Source organism: Emydura macquarii, unplaced genomic scaffold (assembly GCF_026122565.2).
Source record: "Emydura macquarii macquarii isolate MOO-44397 ecotype Brisbane River unplaced genomic scaffold, CSIRO-AGI_Emac_v2 contig_1551, whole genome shotgun sequence".
Lineage (NCBI taxonomy): Eukaryota > Metazoa > Chordata > Testudines > Chelidae > Emydura > Emydura macquarii.
The window spans coordinates 903,365-917,667 of record NW_027131688.1 but is presented as its reverse complement, the minus strand read 5'-3'; the positions used below and the strand labels follow the sequence as shown (position 1 = coordinate 917,667).

Sequence of the window (14,303 nt, the reverse complement as noted above, 5' to 3'; positions counted from 1 at the left end):
ACCTTCCATGAAAGAACGTGACTTTAGTAGAGTTCAGTGTCCAAAGTGGGTAGTTAGTTCATTAAAAACCCAGCCCCTGTGGCTATCCTCAGTGAGTGTTAAAATCCTTGAACAGGTAAGTGAACATGAAAAACCTGCTTGTCAAATGTAAGAAATAGAACTCCAACCCCAGATTTATTAAGAGAAATCAATCCTTTGGACTATTACCCAGGTTTGGCCTATTTTAAATTCTCCTGTGAATTTGGTGAGATTAGTCCCCCTGAGGTGAGGACAGGGTGACTTATGTGTTGTGATTTCATACTAGGAACAAAGCCAGTAAACTCACTTCACCTGGTTCCTAGGCTTTTAAGTAAAATGTGAGTTTATCAAATTTCTCTGCCACCTACAATGCTCCTTAATTTAGGCTGGGCAAACAACTCAAAGGGAATACATTACTATTTCCAGCCTTTGGTCTCTTGTTTTGTTCCTGAATTTTTCATAAACAGAATTCAGTGTGTTAGGATTTGTTTGTTTAGCTTTCTGTAACCAGCCAGTGTTGCTCACAAAGAGTTTATTGCTACTGGGGCTTTGAGTGTGTGTTGTTTAATTCTGTGTAAGTCCATTTCAGCCTACCTCAGAAACACAGCCAGCGTTCCTACCTACACCAGGACTATTTGTGTGCCTTTAGCCTTGTTAACAAAGATAGAAAACGAAGGTAAAGGGCGACAGGTATTGCCACAGACAGAGCCAGCTCCTGCAAGCCAGGCTGCTGGGATGCGAGTTCACTTGCAGAATCTAGCACTGAATGCACATTTTACTCAAGCAAACCATCAGAGAGCGAGCTGTCTATCCCTTCAGAGCCAGCAGCCAGGCTTGTCTGGAGAAGAGCCCAGCAGACAGCTGCTGGGAATCATCTGACCCAGCTGGCCAGCATCTACTAATTTAGTCTGAGTCCCACCCAGGGGATATAAAGGACGGCCCCAGAGGTTGGAAGCCTGTTTGGAACTGGGGAGGGATAAGAGTACAAGCTTCTGGGGTTGCAGCAGAAGGCTGTGGGTGGGTGAACAGGCCTGGTAGCTCTTCCTAGGCTGGGGAAGGTCTATTCTATTAAACTACAGAGGCCAGAGGGCCCCATGATTGCAGCTGAGTGCAGAACTATTGAGTTGCTCCACAATTCTGATGAGTAAATCAGGCCCTGAGGCATGAAACTGAACTGGGCATGGCTGATTGCACTTATTCTGAAGCATTCAAAAAGTGCTGATGCTAGTGGCTGGCCATCTCTGGCAACGTTCAGCAGCACTGCAGCCAGGGGCTGTGGGATGTGCAGCACACTTTAATTCTGGGCAGTGACTGACCCAGCTCTCTGGTAGCTGCTAGTTCACAGGCAGTCTTTTCCTGATTTTTTAATTGAAAGCTGCCGCTGCAGCTGGTACTGAGTTAAAGCTCTTTGGTGAAAGGTTCCCAGTTAAAAACTATTTGAGCTGTTGCAATGGAGTCAGATTACCCTGTTAGAGGCTCCAGTCTACGTGCTTTCATGTCTCATTATAACTAACCACATCTTGCACGCAGCATTCTGCTGAAATCTCTCTTTCCTGTGCTTGTCTGTTCCCAAAGATTTGTGAAAGAGTAAAAAGTCATATATTTGGTTGGATCAAATCACTTCCTTGGGGGTCTTTCCAGCAATCTCTGTGTCTCCTGCCGAGTACCAACTAATAGTATTTGATTTGGACTCTTCCTAGCAATCATCCATCGGTTTAAAGAATGCCCCAAAGCTACCAGCTAGCAAAATTAAAACTCAGTGTTGCGGTTTGCTAAGTTAGTATAGCTCTATGTAATTAGGGATTTTAAGGAGTCCCTTTTTCTTTCTAACCCTTTATCTACAAAGCTTTACATTAGCAGAGATTACAGTGCCGCCTTGGAAAGGAGAGCACTGTTCTTTTCTTTTCTCTTTATCCCCCCCCCCCCCGCCCAAGAACATTGACTTCTAGAACTCAGGGCTGTGAAGAAAGAATCCATGAGACCTAATAACGTCACAGAGGACATGATGTTTCTTCAGCAGTGTAGTATCGGAATATTGCACACCAAATGCCCAGTGCTTTCTTTTATAGCTGGACCATTGAAATGGGCACTGGTGTGTGTGTGTATGTGTGTGGGGGGGAGGGGTGTAAAATGCATTCAGTTTCACGTCATGAACTCATGAGCACTAGCCTTTCTTTGGCGGCACAAGAATGTAAGAACTTGCCTGGCAGCAAACAAAGTTGGTTTAACAAACCGTTCTAAAGGGGCTGTCACCTCCCTGCTGTGTGCTGTTAATGAGATCTTCACTTGCCCAGCTGGAGATGAGGCCAATAGCTTGTCAAACAGGTGATTGCCCGGTGGAGCTTCACTTGTATATCTTCTTTTACTGCAATGAGGTTTGTTCACAGCAATGTTTGGGGACTGACGTGGTGAATCGTTACTCAGGACACACGGGTGGCAGAGGCAGTGGCATTGGATCAAGACGTGTGTGAAGCAAACACTCCTCTTTAGCACTGTTGACGTAACTTACCCTGATAAGATAATGAACACCGATGCATGGATTTGAGAAGCAAGTGGGGTGAAGGACAGAAGCAGGAGAGGCTGTGAGGTTGATCAGGAAAAGGCGAAAGAGGGAATTGATCTCTAGAGAGGTAAAATCTTCTTTTCTCTGTCACTAAGTCGAAGGGGCGGCCTGACTGACTTTGCAAAGCAGTCCCATGAGCTGTGCTAGTGGCTCTACTATTCCCCTTCCAGGAGGCTGATTTGTCTTGTGTACCCCCAAGTTTCACCTCACTTTGAAACGACTTGCTTACAAAATCAGATCTAAACACACAAGTGACACAGCCACTAGTGCTGAAAAATTGCTGACGTTCTCATTTGCCGTATAATTATCAAATAAATCCACTGGAATTTAAATATTGTACTTACATTGCAGTGTGCAGTATAGAGAGCAGTCGAGAGGATAAAGAGGATATTGCTGGCTGTAGGAAATGTTTGTTGGTACGTACTTTGATAGTACCTTTTATGTAGACTGTTGTAAAACTAGGCAAAAATCTAGATGAACTGATATTCCCCCGGAAGACCTCTGCGTACCCCCAGGGGCATGTGTACCCCAATTAAGAACTCTTGCTATGCAAACCAATTCCTGTTGACCCCATTTTCTCTATCTCTTTAACAAACCTTGTTTTTAGGGTGACTGCTCCGGTATGGGTAACTTTCTGCAGACGGACCCAAGGAGCGGAGAATCCCTCAGCCTCTAAAGAGAGGTGAGGCCCGATAAGGAGTTTCTGCAGTCCAACTCTCCATCCCCATTCCTAGGCTCAAGCAGACATGGCATGGACAGCGTTGTCCTCTCCCACTGTTGTGTATCTCACAGCCTGTGGCAGGCAGGCAGGAGAAGTGCAAAGAGCAAGGAGGAGACAGGGCTGAGGATGATGGGGTGACACGTTTCTGACGTGTTTAAAGGGCAAGCTTGTAAAGCCCAGACACTGAAAGTTTCCTGATGATAAATTTTAGCCTTTTATCAAGGTTTATGCTGGGCTGTGAGGCTGACTGAATAACACTGAATCAGGCCATATCTTCAGCTCCATGTCTGCACGTTTGCATGAGGAATTCCAAGAGTCTGTAAAGCGCGTAAGGAAGCGGCTGAGGAATTCCGGCACTGGGGAATTGCCAATGATCCCATTTCCACAATTCACAGGTTTCAAACTATTTTCAAAACAGGAAATTTGTTGAAATTGAGCCTGTCCCAGAAACAGTTCTGGACTCAACAAATGGGCATTTTTCTGACCAAAAAGAAAGTTTCATCAGAAAATTCCCGACCAGTTGTATCCGATTCACACTTGGCACAAGTAGAAGCAGCAACGCAGTGGAAAACTGAGTCTCCTGTGCTGCCTCTGACTGGTCAGAAGAAGGAATTTTAGTTCTCAGAAGCAGTGACCAATAAATAGCTCAGGGAAAAGCCGATCTTGTTGGAGGTGCCAGTCTTCCAAACAAAGCTGTTTTCCTTTCCTGGGTCGAATGCTGTAATAGTTTTGAACTCAGCACTGATTAGAAAAATGGATCTCTTTGAAATATCAGCTTGTGAAGGGGGAAAATAACTTGTCCCTGGATTGTGGCAACTTCAAGCGGCCAGCCGGCCAAGCGAGCTCTGCTACTAAGCAGCCAGTTTTCTGATAAATAGAACAGGTTTTTGGCTTCTAAGGGGTTGAAGCCTGCAGCTTGTCTATATGTAGTTAACTTAAACTGGATAAAAGAGAGAGAGGAAAAACGCACACAGTACTGTGAACAGCTTGTAAAGCTGTGTGTTATATTTAAAGACACACTGTGATATTTAATAATGTTAAATATCCAATCAAGATGTTGGGGACAACACAAACTTGAGCTGTCCTACTACTACAGTGTGATGTGGAGCTGGTCACATCTCCCAATTATTTTCTTTTAATTAGAAAGTTGTTGTTTTTCAAAGGTATAAATGGTATTTCAGTGCCCAAATCTCATTTGACCTAGCTCTACTGACTCCCAGTTCAGTGCCCTATCTTCTAGACAACACTGTCTTTCTATTAATCATTTTCTTGTTCAGCCATATCACTGCCTTCAGGCATGGAACTTTCACGGAGGTGTGTGGGTGTGTGTGTGTCTATGTAGACACTAGGAGGTCATCTAGTCCAACGGCCAGTTCAAAGCAGGACCAACCCCAACTAAATCATCCCAGCCAGGGCTTTGCCAAGCCGGGCCTTAAAAACTTCTAAAAATGGAGATTCCACCACCTCCCCAGGTAACCCATTCCAGTGCTTCACCACCCTCCTAGTGAAAAGTTTTTCCTAATATCCAACCTAGACCTCCCCCCCTGCAATTTGAGACCATTGCTCCTAGTTCTGTCACCTGCCACCACTGAGAACAGCCTAGCTCCATCTTCCCTGGAACCCCCTTTCAGGTATTTGAACTCTGCTATCAAATCCCCACCCCCCAACTCTTCTCTTCTGCAGACTAAACAAGCCTAGTTCCCTCAGCCTCTCCTCATAAGTCTTGTGCTCCAGCCTCCTAATCCTTTTTCTTGCCCTCCTCTGCACTCTCTCCAATTTGTCCACATCCATCCTGTGGTGCGGGTTCAAAACTGGACACAATACTCCAAATGTGGCCTCATGAGTGCCAAAGAGAGGGGAATAATCACTTCCCTCCATCTGCTGGCAATGCTCCTACTAATGCAGCCCAATATGCTATTAGCCTTCTTGGCAAAAGGGACACACTGTTGACTCATATCCAGCTTCTTGTCCACTGTACCCCCAGGTCCTTTTCTGCAGAACTGCTGCCTAGCCCGTCGATCCCCAGTCTGTAGCTATGCATGGGATTCTTCTGTCCTAAGTGCAGGACTCTGCACTTATCCTTATTGAAACTCATCAAATTTCTTCTGGCTCAATCCTCTAATTTGATTAGGTCACTCTGTATGTGATCCCTATCCACAAGCATATCTACCACTCCCCCCAGCTTAGTGTCACCTGAAAATTTGCCGAAGGTGCAATCTACCCCATCCTCCAGATCATTAATGAAGATGTTGAACAAAACTGGCTCCAGGACCAACTCCTGGGGCACTCTGCTTGTGACCGGCTGCCAGCTAGACATGGAGCCATTGAGCACTACCCATTGATCTAGCCAGTTCTCTATCCAACTTACAGTCCATTCATCCAACCCATACGTCTTTAACTTGCTGGCAGGAATACTGTGGGACACCATATCAAAAGCTTTGGTAAAGTCAAGGTATATCACGTCCACCGCTTTCCCCACATCCACAGAGCCAGTCATCTCATAGAAGGCAATCAGGTTGGTCAGACATGACTTGCCCTTGGTGAATCCATGCTGACTGTTCCCAATCACCTTCTTCTCTTCCAAGTGCTTCAAAATGGATTCCTTGAGGACCTGCTCCATAGTTTTGCTGGGAACTGAGGTGAGGCTGACCGGACTGTTGTTCCACAGATCCTCCTCCTTCCCTTTTTTTGAAGATGGGTGCTATATTTGCCTTTTTCCAATCATGCGGGACTTCCTGCAATCACCACAAGTTTTCAAAGAGAAGGGCCAAAGGCTCTGCAATCACATCAGTTAACTCCCTCAGCACCCTCAGATGCTTTGCTTCTGGCCCCAAGGGCTTGTGTATGTCCAGCTTTTCTAAATAGCCCCAAACTTGTTCCTTCAGCACTGCAGTGCAGTGCAGTAGTCTGGGAGCTAACCTTGTGTGTGAAGACAGAGGCAAAAAAAGCATTGAGTCCATCAACTTTTTCCACATCATCTGTCACTAGGTTGCCTCCCCCATTCTATAAAGGTCCCACACTTTCTCTGCCCTTCTTGTTGCTCACATACCTGTAGAAACCCTTCTTGTTCCCCTTCACGTCCTTTTCTAGCTGGAGCTCCAATTGTGCTTTGGCCTTCCTGATTTCACTCCTGCATGTTTGAGCAGTGTCTTTATACTCCTTCCTAGTCATCTGACCAAGGTTCCACTTCTTGTCTTCCCTTAAAATAATGCAAACTGCTTTCAAGGACAGAAGTCATCTCTGTGGATAATTCTGTCCCACCAGCTCCAAATGGTCTCCTTTGCCCCTTTTTTATTATTGGAGAATGACAGTTTCTTGTGTTGAACTATTGATGCAGGCGTTGAGGCTGTCCTTTGTCTTATGCTGCAGAAGAACCCCTGACAAAGCATCCCTGCTAGTTAGGGCATCAGCTATATAACAAGAAACATTACAATATGGCTGCATCACTTCACGACTAGAAACTGAAAAGCAAAAAACAAACAGCAGACAGACAGACATCTAGGACCTGCAAGGTAGTGAAGAAAATACATGAAAATGGGCCTAGTTTTTAATTAATTTGAAAGCTGGTGTGACTAGTCCCACAGTTCAAGGTTTCTCATACTTAAAGTTGCTTAGGCTTTCCATCACTTCTTTGATTCAGGTTCTGTCCAAATGTGAGACCAGATGTTCTTCCATGTGGATAGCTAAATAATCCAGGCATCCAAGCTCTGCAGCTGGGCCTGTGTACATAGTCACTTTGACGTCTAAGTGGTTTGACTGATGAACTATAGAGAGAAAAGCGAGCTGAGGTTGGCTGGGTGTAAAGGAGTTTGAAGAGAGCCAGAAATATTGTTCTCTTCCCTTCCATAACACCAAATAATTAAAGGAGCTCTCTGAACAGTCAGAGTCATCGAGTCAGTCACCACCATACTGCACTCCTGCAAAACTCACCATGAGCAGCAGGAGCTCTGAACCAGGCAGCATTCATTCAGATTCATTTTTCCTGATTCAAGATTGCTTATTTTAGTCAGGAATGTTGTGTGTCTATAAAACCCTGAATCTCATATATGGGCTGAGAAATCCCCATGGTTTGGTGTCCAGCCACTGCCTCTCGAGGGCCTCTGTTAGAAGAGTCATTTGGTGAGTTAATGACCTTCTAAGAGTGCAAGGTTCATCCAGATGCTGATCCCACGCTGCACTCAGTTCAAGTTCCCGACCCTGCGGTCAGATCCTAGCAGGCAGACCCATGTGGATGACAGCTGACATCAATGGGGCTCTGCCTGTTCACAGGGATCTGTCAGAGCAGGGGTCTGGGTGTGAAAACCAGAAAAAAAAAAAGGGGGCCAGATTCTGAGCATCCCCCGCATGTGTGCTCAGTGGGGGAGTAGCCACACAGAGATTTTCTGTCCTTCCCATATCACCCCTGTGGACAGGCTAGCCAAAATCCTACTGGGCAACATCACCCCTGTCCCCCCTGCATGTGCTGGGTAGGGGCAAAGTGATGTATGGATGGACAGACAGACAGGCAGGACTTGGGACAAGGTGGAATAGCGGATTCCAACCTCCCGAGTCCATAGCATGGTGGTCATTCCTGCCCCCTCTTTGGTCTATAACACTGTGAAAGATGTGAGGTGGAAGCTTTTATCACCACCCTGCTTCAGGTAAAATAGCTTCAGCAAAGTCTTCCTTCTTGTTCTGCAAATATTGTTCTCAAGCCACAGCTTGTCTTTTTATCTGTCACCCATTGCTGGATGAGGAGCAGTAGCATAAGAGCATAGAAGATCTGGAAGGGACCTTGAGAAGTCATCAAGTCCAATCCCCTACTCTGAGGCAGGACCAAGGAAACCTAGACCATCCCTTGTAGGGGTTTGTCCAACTTGTTTTGAAAAACGTCCAGTGATGGGGATTCCACAGCCTCCCTTGGAAGCCTGTTCCAGTGCTCAGCTACTCTTAGAGTTAGAAAGATTTCCCGAATAGCCAACCGAAATCTCCCTCACTGCAGATTAAGCCCATTACTTCTTCTCCTACCTTCAGAGGACACGGAGAACAATTGATCACAATCCACTTTATGACTAGCCCCCAACACATTAGAAGACTTACTGGGTCCCTCTTCAGTTTTCTTTTCTCAGGACTAAACATGTCCAGTTGTTTTAACCTATCCTCATAAATCAGGTTTTCTAAACCTTTTTATTGGTTTTGTTGCTCTCCTCTGGGCTCTCTCAGTTTGACCACATCTTACTTACATTGTGGTGCCCCGAGCTGGACACAGTGCTCTGGCTAAGGTCCCACTGTTGTCTAGCAAAGCAGGACAGCTACCTCCTGTCTCTTCCATGTGACACACCTGCTCATACACACCAGAATGAGATTCACCTCTTTAGCAACTGCATCATACTGTTGACTCGTATTCGGTTCATGATCCACTATAACCCCAGATCTTTGTCCGCAGGACTGCCACCTCGTCTAGTATTCCCATTTTGTAGAGTTATATTTGATTTTTCCTTCCTAGTGAAGTACTTTGTGCTTGCAGATGAGGACAGAATAAGACCCTAGAGGAATACCATTTTGAGATAATTTTTTACTTGAATTTCTGATATTACATTATGGATATTGTCTGAAATTGCATAGTGAGATTGCAGGAGAGTGCCCTCTTCAATATGACAGCAAGACATAAGAACATCTGCAGTTTCCTTTCTCTCTTCCTCTCTGTAGGTCTCCCTCCTTTTTCCTGGTTTCCCCATATCTTCAGCTTTCCCATGTAGCTCTCCCACTTCCGACCCTAGAGAGTAGGTATTCTGAAGGTTGGAGAAAAGGCTCTTGGCTAGCCATTGCCCTGTGCCACACAGCCTGAATCAACAATGTGGAAATGTCCACCTAGTGTCGGGTGTTGGAAATGACCATGATCTTTAACCATGACCATCCCCTTTAATGACAGCTACAAGAGAAGGTCAACATGGGCAATGTGACTGAGCCATCCACAGAGCACAGCTGAATGCCTGTGAGTGTGCAATCTGGGCTTTTTCTCCAGCCTGGCAGTGTCAGCCTGTCTCATGCTTGCAGGATGCTCCTATGGGCAAGGAGACGTTTCACATAACTCCTGTGAAACAGTGTAAGCTCTTCTTTGGGCAAGTTCCAAACACCCAGCAAGCAATCCATGGGCTTTTCCCATCCCTGATCACACAAACTCTGTAATGGAGACACTTTTCACAAGCTACCAAAGCAGCACGCTTGGGCTCCTCTGAGTCACGCTGCAATCGGTTCCTGGAACGAAGCCGGGGTTCAGAATGATAGGCACCAAAACTCCCCAGCGTGCATCATGTCTGTTCTTCTGGAATGGTGGATTCTGACTGCGTGGTTTGTTTCAGTGCATTGGTTTCTGCTTTGTCTGTGCACCCCGTTGGCAGCACTGGTAATGGAAGGGTTAGAGCTGAAGCCATATTGATTTCATGGGGTCTAAATAAATCACAGCAACAGAGGCAATTTCTGGATAGCAGAAAAAACAAACAATCAGAGCTTGCACCTCTCCTGGCACCATGTTTGCCCTGCAAAATATAGCATTCTGCTGCATAATCAGAGCCCATTTGATGCCTAGTTAGCGAGGCCCATGGGACCTTTCCTCAGGCTCCTTTTAGAGTAATAATAAACGAATGAGAGATGTGTATTTGATATGAGCTCCGACAGTGCCAGGGGTTCTGGAAGGGCTAGCCGTGCAGCTTGTAATGCTGCCCATCAAAGGGCCAGGGATGGCCAGTGGGACATACGGTGGCTTTTCTTTCTGAGGACTCTTCCTGAGAAGATAGTGTTTGTGGAACACCCTGCAGCAGATTCTGTCTCTTACTGTTCTGCAGTAGCGAGGAGTAATGGCACTGGTGCGTAAAGCGCTGGGTAAGCCAAAGCGACAGCATAGATCCTGGCCCCTATGTGATGGGACATCTCCAGGATGTGGGGCTTCCTTTAGGTGTGGGCACTGTGCAGACGTCACAGCTGAGGCCACCTCTGACTTTCTCCCTGGAGCCCACGAGTAAGAGAGCCGGGAGGCTGTGGTTAGTGCCCATCCCATGACCATGAATAAATAAGCGAGTTTCTAGCTGAGTGACGTTCTGCAACAGCCTCCCAATAGAGGACAACAAACTAAGAAGGAGCTTGCTAAGTTAATCCATGGGTCCATATGTGGGGGGTACCTTCAGTAGCAACGGACTGGCCTCAAACCAGGAGGTCCGGTTCTTTCCTGTGTCCTGTGCTCTAGCCTGCCTGGACCCACCGCATGGGAGACGGGAGTGGCAGCCACCCCCCCTGCTGTGCCAGGGTAGAAGGGATGATTGCAGCCCTTCTGCTAATGGAAAACAAAGAAGGCTTGCCAAGCCCAGGCGGGTAACTTCACAGTTCCTGATGTTTGCTGTCACATTCAGAGATGCCGTGAAGAGAAATGGAGAGACCCTGAAGTGATTTCCTGTCAATCTGTTGAGTGAGCCCATTGACCATGGGCAAGTGGACTCTGAGATGGGTGCCCATTACCTCCCCTAGGAATGGGGGAGGCACATCGAGTGTGAGGCATAGAGAACCTCTTTTAAATTCATTTCTAGCCTTTAGTTTTTCTCCCAGGACAATGCAGTGTATAAAAGGCATTTCTAGGCAAAGGGCAGTATACATACTATAGGAATTACCAAACTAGTGAATTAGTGCCATCGACAAGGGTGTATTAATACAGGAGAACTGGAAAAATATAGTGGAGCTGGAAAAGATTCAGAGAAAGGCAACAAGGATGACTAAGGATATAGACTGGCTTCCAGATGAGGAGTGACTACAAAGATTAAGGCTGTTCAGATTATAAAAAGATGACTAAGGGAGAATACGATAGAGGTCTATAAAATCATGAAAAGTGTGGAAAAAGTCAGTAAAGAAGTGTTGTTTACCTTTTCACTCAATAAAAAAACCAGGAGTCTCCGATGAAATCAATAGGCAGCAGTTTTAATACAAACAAGAGGAAGTGGTTCTTCACACAATTCACAGCTAATCTGTGGAACTCATTGCCATGGGATGTTGCGATGGCCAAAAGTAAAACTGGGTTAAAAATAATTAGATAGGAGCATCAGGGACTCAACCCCATGTTTGGGGTGACCCTAAAGCTCTGACTATCAGAAGCTGGAAGTGGAAAACAGAGAGAGATCATTCCATAATTGCCTCGTTCTGTACATTCCTCCTGAATCTCTGGTACAGGCCACTGCTGGAAACAGTATACTGGGCAAGATGGACCATGGTCTGACCCAGAGTGGCAGCTCTTATGTTCTAACTAGTGAGGATTCTAATAGACAAATGGATTTGTAATGTGTGGTATGTAGACAAATTATTTTGATGATGAATGGTCCTCAGCTTCCCATGCAGAATATACGGCATGCAGTTTATGGACTTGACCACTGGTTGAATAGGTGTGTTCTTCCTCATTCTTCAGCCTCTGAGTAAATGTGATGTTCCAGAACACCCTATATCTGTATGTTTCACAAGGATATCTACTGAACTATGGGTAACAAGGTTCTTAAACTGTCATTCTTCTTCACATATACACATGAAGAGATTAGAGCTCCCAAAAATATGAGCAGCATGCTAAGAAAAGCATTCTTAAAAGTGTTTTAAAATGATAATGTGGGGGAAATTATTATGAGAAAACTATAAACCAGTCCCTAAAATGCTATAAACACATAGTCAATAACCCAACCATATGTGGGATGCTTTTAAAAAGCTACAATGAAGGATAGTAATGGGGAAGTGATTCCACCAGACCTCTGGTATGGGCAGCTCTTACAGCATTGTCTTCTCTCTGAGTGAGGGCATTGACAAGAAAAGATCTGTGTCTTCCTGGTACTGGGTGAATGCTGACTTTACAGGGACAATCTTAGAAACACTACAACCCAAAGGCCTAAAGGAAGAGGTAGGGTCAAATGTCTGTCCTAGTGTATGCTGGATTCTGCCAGTTCAAAGAGTGGCAGACAGATATGTTGGGGCCGGGCTGTGGTGGCACAAAATAGCCTCAACTTCAATATTTGGCAGCTCAGCTTAGAGCGTTTCCTGGGAGAAAATGGGGATATGGCCAGGAAATGGATGAGGCCATAGCACTCCATATCTCTCAGGATGGGTGCCGTTATCTGTGCAGCCCTTGCAAGCACATAATACAGAATTTCATCCTTCTCTGCAGAGAATCCCTTCACTTTGAAACTTACGGTTTTAAGTGCCATCTTTGGCATAGGCAAACGTTGTTCATCCTGTGACCCCTGTTAATCTCCCATTGAAACTAACTATGGAAGAAACTAAATCTGATAATATGCACCAAGACCACAATAAAAGATATAGGTCCAGATGTGGAGATAAATGGCCCCTTTCAGGGCCTCCGCCAAAGACAGCACTCAAAACCATCAATTTGCACATGGAGGGATTCTGCAGCGATGGGTGAAATTTTTTCTGCCATGAAAGCAGACGTTATGTGCTTGCAAGAGACACATAGAGAGACAGTAGCACTAACCAACCTTGGCATCCATATTGCTGTGAACATTGAAAGTAACGTCTATGGTAGCATGATACTTGTATGTGACAAAACACTGCTGTGAAATCCCATGGGACAATGGAACGTATTATCATACTTGAACTCAGTCAACTAGCAGTAGTTTCTGTGTACAAACCACGAGGTGAACAGTTTGCATGGGCAACTGAATTTCCCCTGCTAGAAAAGCCATGCCTTGTCAAAGCTGATTTCAGCAGTCCCACCACCATCTGGGGATACCCCAGCAATGACAACAATGGGGAAGAAGTAGAGAAGTGAGTGGCAACAAACAACTTGACCGTGCTCTGTGACCTCAAGGGCAAATATTCTTTCCAAAGCACATGATGGAACTAGGGATACCAAATGCAGGCAGCTTCAGAAGGGAGGCCATGGCAGTGATCCCAAGTGACAGTGACAAGAGAGGCTGCAGTACAACCCAGGAAAACAAAGTATCTGCTGAGATTCAGCATCAGGAAGGCTGCCTGGGAAGATTTTACCTCTAAGTTGGATGAAACCATCTACGATGTTTCTCTAACACACAAGCACTATGGAGAATTTGTCTTCCTGGTGTGGGAGACTGCCCAAAAGCATGTCCCTAGGGGATGTTGAACACCGTATGTACCTGGGCTTTCAGAACAAACACACCAACAGTATAAGAGATGTTCAGAATGGTCTGACATAGATCCCTTTGGTGAAAAACTGCTGGGCTCAGGGAAGAGCTTATGAGAGAGATCAAAACGAAGTGACACAAGTGCTGGAAGGAGCTGATTGAAACTACACATCTTTGCCATAACAACAACAAAGTATGGACCACCATGCACAAACTGAACCCTAATGGACAAGAGCCAAAGCGCATCACTGCAACCTCTCCCAGTTAAGCTGCACACCAACTCATCCTACATGGTAACCCAGACCCCAAAGGAAAGAGCAGAAAGAAACAAGGGAAGCAGGAACTTTGCTCACTCCTCTGAGACAGCAAAGTCCACAGTGAGCAGCTCAACACTGAGGAGACATGAAATCCCTGAGATGTGGAAAGGCAATTGCACTTGATGGTCTATCTAATGAACTGTTACTACATTCAAAACAAGAGAGCAAAAGTGGCTGCTTGACTTTTTTAACTTTTGCAGGGAGACAGTTCAGACAGTGTCTAGATTGTGGAGACAGGCCAAAGTGTTTGCACTACTCAGACCACATAAAGGCCCTAAGTCTTGGATCACTTGCTGATTCATTCTATTCGTTCTGTTCATTCCCTCAAAGCACTGGGCACTGGTGCCGTTGGAAGACCAGATACTGGGCTAGATAGACCATTGGTCTGACCAGTATGGCCGTTCTGCAAAGAGTTACTGATCAATATCCTTTCTCTGCTCGGTCTACAAGCTGTATGAGTGGATGAGAATTGGCAGAATAGCACCGATAGTGGAAGGGCAGCTGACTGATGATCAAGATGGTCTCCATCCAGATGTTCATACCGTGGCTGAATTTGAAAGCCTAAC

General features: G+C 45.6%; 1 long non-coding RNA gene across 1 annotated transcript; it reads left to right on the top strand.

The window, feature by feature from the left end:
• The first annotated feature begins 2,447 nt into the window (after window positions 1-2,447).
• Window positions 2,448-4,056, top strand: LOC137157686 (uncharacterized). Its single transcript, XR_010921183.1, has 3 exons — window positions 2,448-2,648; window positions 2,933-2,997; window positions 3,189-4,056. It is a non-coding gene; the product is annotated as an uncharacterized lncRNA (long non-coding RNA).
• Window positions 4,057-14,303: the final 10,247 nt, after the last annotated feature.